Genomic DNA, 5,110 nt, shown 5'->3' on the forward strand with positions numbered 1-5,110 from the left:
TATATTAATCATATCGAATTGTCACATTCTCTATAGAGAGAAAAAAATTAAGAAAGCATAAATAATGTTGCCGTACGAGACGCTTGAGGAAGCAGAAGCAGCAGTGGGAAGAGGGCTGAGTTATGCAGAGAGAGTATGGTTCACATACTCAGCCAACAAATCAGACTTTTTACTCTACTGCCATATCATAGTGTTCTTGTGCTTCATTTATTCTGTAGCTCCTCTTCCTTTCGTCTTCATAGAGCTCTGCAACAAGAAGAGCATGATGAAGTACAAGGTTCAGCCAAAGGTCAGAAACACTTTCTGGCAAATGTTCGAGTGTTACAAGAATGTCATGCACACTTTCATCCTCGCTGTTGGTCCTCTTCAGATTCTCTCTTTTCCAGCCATCAAGGTAATTTTCTGATTGCGTGAGGAAAAATTGTTTTAACAAAAAATTTAATTTGCCAATCAATTGAACAATGTCTAGTTTGTTCTTCTTCTTCTTTTCTTGGAGTGAACTTAAACTGGACGTCAAGGTTTTCTAGGATTTAGATCCTCTTGGTGGCTTCTCTCTCGCCATGTCTCTGCACGGCAACCATATCCAAGTCTTTCAATTCATCTATTGTCAAGCATGTCTTGCCTTGTCATTCCATGTTGAAGAAGCCAAGAACTTTAATAAAAATTAATCATATCAAACACCCAAGTTTTTGGCTTATGCAAACATTAGATGACATGGCAAGGTATGGGACACTGGATGCATTAAAGAGTCTGGATATGGGTGCTGTGAAGGGATATGACAAGAGCATAGTATGGAAATAATCCAGATTAACATGTCCAATTAAACTAATAAATTGTTGAAGTAGTATTTTAACCAGTTTAATAAAATGTTTTGTTTATAATTAATGTTATTATGGTTTGACTTTGATTTCAATCATTGATCCTTCAACTAATGCACTGATCGGTAATGATCGATTCAGTTTAGTACTTTGAGTAAAAGAAAAACTATTGAGAGGACTTGGATATGATTTTTCATAAGCTCAATCTAAAATTTTTTAAAAAAAGTTTTTTTTAATTTATTGACAATTATTTAGCAAAAAAATGATTATTTTGATTTAACTCAAAACATGATGGGGAAGAAATGATAGTTTAAGTTTTACAATTTTTTTTTAATATTTCATATTGAATTTTGGATGATCTATAAATATCTCTGTAAGCATTCTTTGAATTTGAAGGTATGACTTAATCCTTGTGACTCCTGAAAATCCATCTCACTTCAAACTTTCTCATATAAATAGAATCCTTAAATTTCTAGATTTTTTTCCCTTCAGTTTGAATTTTCTAATACAAATATCAACAAAATTCAATGGATAAAAGTTAAATGATTCCAATTCATTATCGTTACAACCCAATCATCATTGCGCTAAACTAAAAGTTGTGTTTGATTTTTGTTTTTCTATTTTTTGCTAATAAGATTGTTTGATTTTTCTTTAGTTCCTTGGTATCCGAATGGATCTCCCATTGCCATCTGGATGGGAATTAGTCCTGCAATTATCAGTGTATTTTATCATAGAAGATTTTGCAAGTTACTGGATCCATCGGATGCTCCATAGTCCATGGGCATACAAGAAGATTCACAAGGTCCACCATGAATGTAAAGCACCAAATGGGCTCGCGGCCCTGTATGCACACTGGGCTGAGATTTTGCTATTGGGCTTTCCCTCCATTATTGGCCCAATTTGGTTCCTTGTCATATTACCACGTATTGGTTGTGGTTCGTTTTGCGACAACTTGAAGTCATTGAGACTCACAGCGGGTAATTAATTTCATTTCCTAATATATCATTGCAAAGTTAATTGAAGGGAGAATGACATTGGAGTCCCAACATAGACGATTAAGTTTCTGAATTTTTTTTTTTGAAAAATCAATTATAAATTTTGATTCAAACAGTTTTCAATTTATGAGTTCTAATTGCAAATAAGACATTTATATTCTAAATATAACTCAGTCTACAATTGCAAATCCTGTTTGCAACTATCTAAATTAATATTTGTAATTTTTTTAAAAAAATTTATTGAGAACTTAATTGTCATTAATGTCCTGTTTTGGGACATTCTTCCTTAATTGAAACTCTGAATAAAACTCAAAATTGTTCTCGAAATTTTCTTCAGATTAAAATAATTATAAAATTTGTCTTCTTAGTCATAGGAAATCATAATATATATTATAAAATTTGATCTATGTCTTTGGGAAGGACGGAGATGTTTTCAAAGCTGCTTGGAGTTTTCTAATTGTCAAATTTAGTGACTATAAAATATTCCATTTTATTATTATTATAATAATAATAACAATAATAATTAATAACAATTATTATTATTATTATTATTATTATTATTATTATATTATTATTATTATTATTATTGGTGAACTAAAATATTTCATTTCTAATGTTGAATCATTCTGTCCATGTTTGAAATTATAATTTTTTGCTGACGCTATTGAGGAAGCTAGATTGCTCATTGGAAGAAATTGGACTGTTAGTTTCAATTTTGTGTATAGAGATTTTGTTATTTCAGGCCTTATAGTTATTGTTTATAATCCTCAATCTTGGTATATATAGAAAAATTTCGTAGTTCTTTTTGAATGTTGGGAACATCTTGTATTGAATATAAAAAAATTTCTATAAAAAATTATAATTGTTTTGACTTTTATTTCTTAAATTTTTTATTAATAGGAAATATATTGGATTAACTTTTTACCCCCATAGTATATCCAATAGCTTTCATGTAACTTTGCTTTTTAAAAAAAGCAAAGAAAACGATATATATATATATATATATATATTGGCCATATGATCCCATAGTATTTTGAACCATAAAAAGTTTAAATCCTCCAAAATTAATATTCATGAATTTTTGTGAAGATTTTCCTTTCTAGTATTTTTCTCAATTTTAATATTTTTTATAAAATATAAAATATTTTCTTTCTTCCTCAAAATTATATATACCTAAGAGAAATTTACATATATCAAGTTTAGAAGGATTTAAATCCTTCGAAACTACATACATATATTATTAATATTTGTATTTATCATTTTCAAAATGCAATTTTTTATATCATTTTATTGTTGTTGTTATTGGATAATTATTCTATTTTGTTGTAAAATACAGTTATGAATTCCCATGGAGTCCCACAAAATACATACCATTTTATGGAGGCGCCGCTTACCATGACTACCATCATTCCGTTGGTGAAAATTGTCAATGCAACTTTGCCTCTGTATTCAGTTATTGTGATCTTATTTATGGCACCCACAAGGTGTGTTTATATTTTCTCTGTTGATTATTTTAATTATAATTTGAAAATATGGGTCAACCTGCCTAATTGATTTGGTAAACTATTAATTAGTGTTTTAACTTTTTTAATAAAAGGTTTTATTTATGATTGATTTGATCATGGTTCGATCACAGTTTTAACCATTAACCTTAAATTAATATTTTGATTGATTTAATGATTGTCTAATTTTCAGTACCTAGATTTCAATGCTTATAAAACAAGTTATTCAATACATATACTTTGAAAAATCATGGATAGATAAGTCTCATCTAATTCACAATCAAATATTGTACTTCATGTGAGACCTTCTTCACTGAATGACAATGTCATTTGGAAACTATTTTCCCTAAATATTTTGGGAGAATATCAATGAAGGATCCCTAAAAAATTTTTAAATTGGGCAAGGACTCTAAACGAATTGGATATTTATTAAAACAATAATTCACTTTTTTTCAGGGGGTTCTTCATTAATATTGTTCCTTCTATTTTCTAAAGCACTTTGAGATAAATTAAAAGGTAAAATGGCAATTAACCTTTAAATTATATAGGCCCATGGATATTTAGGAATATAAACTCATTTTTTACCTCTAAACTTTTAAAATCGCGGCACTCTCCCTCTGCCATTAGATTCGCTGTTAGTTGACCAAAATATTACAGAAAATGATATCAAAAATGATAGAAAAAAACCAAAAGAATCATGGAAAAAAAACCTACAAATTATAGAGAAGTACCAAAAAATAAAATTTGTAATTTTTGGATCCTTTTCTATGAATCTTTTGGTCCTTCTTTATTGTTATTTTTGATATCATAATTTTTTAGTCAACTAATGATCAAACTTAATGGTAGGGTGAGATTGTCACAATGTTAAAAGTTTACAGGTAAACCTTCACAAAAAACAAATTCAGGATCTCAAATTTTTTAGTCCTATATGTAGTTTAATTGCTAAATTCTAATTTTACCCTAAATTAAATAGATATATTTTTTCAACACATCATAAATGCTACATTGTGATATGTAATGAGTCCTATATATATAAGACCAACTAAAAAGGTCATACATATTAAGAACGAGGTGGAGAGATTAATACGTAATTATTATCACTTCATTTTACATGATAAATTAAACAAATGGGCGTGTGTCTTGCAGGGATACCACTACAAGACAAAGCTACTAAAGAAGGCATCTCATAATCAACAAAACCACAAAATAGAGTAGCTATTACCAGCAGATTAACGTGTAATTGTTGTAAGGGCATAGTTCACAACAAGGCTTGATATGAATATATAGTAGAGAATAATTTGTATTAAAGTATAAAATATGTACCGTATAAGTTTTATGTTGCTTAAAGATCATGCTGTATTATTATAATTAGTGTCTTGTCCCGTGTGATACATGGGTAGAATATCATCTAATTAGATGAGTTCACATATGTTTTCAAAATTACTTCCTTGTAAGTTAAATTATACCGTAAGGCATTGTTGTTGTTATTTACTATATATTTGAAATCAATAACGTTAATGTGATATTTATTTTTATGTTTTTTATTTTACAAAGTGTGGTCTTTAGCTAAATTGCATTAATTTGCGACCAACTAAACAAATAATAAATGTGAATGACATAATAGTAATTAATTTTGATGGACAGGTAAAAACCATAAACAAAAGTTTAAGCAAACAATCACATAACACAAGAAAGAACCAAAGGCCATTTTCAATGTTCTCAAATATCTAATGCCTTATTACTTTTTGTTGTGGATATGTTTGGACCTTGTAAAATCCACCCAAAAAAGAAGACG

At 28.8% G+C, this 5,110-nt stretch overlaps 1 pseudogene; it reads left to right on the top strand.

The window, feature by feature from the left end:
* LOC129288982 (methylsterol monooxygenase 1-1-like) lies at nt 1–4,809 on the top strand (annotated as a pseudogene).
* The last annotated feature ends 301 nt before the right edge of the window (nt 4,810–5,110 follow it).

The sequence above is a fragment of the Prosopis cineraria genome, unplaced genomic scaffold, assembly GCF_029017545.1.
Source record: "Prosopis cineraria cultivar Desert tree isolate PC_DT_omini unplaced genomic scaffold, ASM2901754v1 PC12, whole genome shotgun sequence".
NCBI classification, from domain to species: domain Eukaryota; kingdom Viridiplantae; phylum Streptophyta; class Magnoliopsida; order Fabales; family Fabaceae; genus Prosopis; species Prosopis cineraria.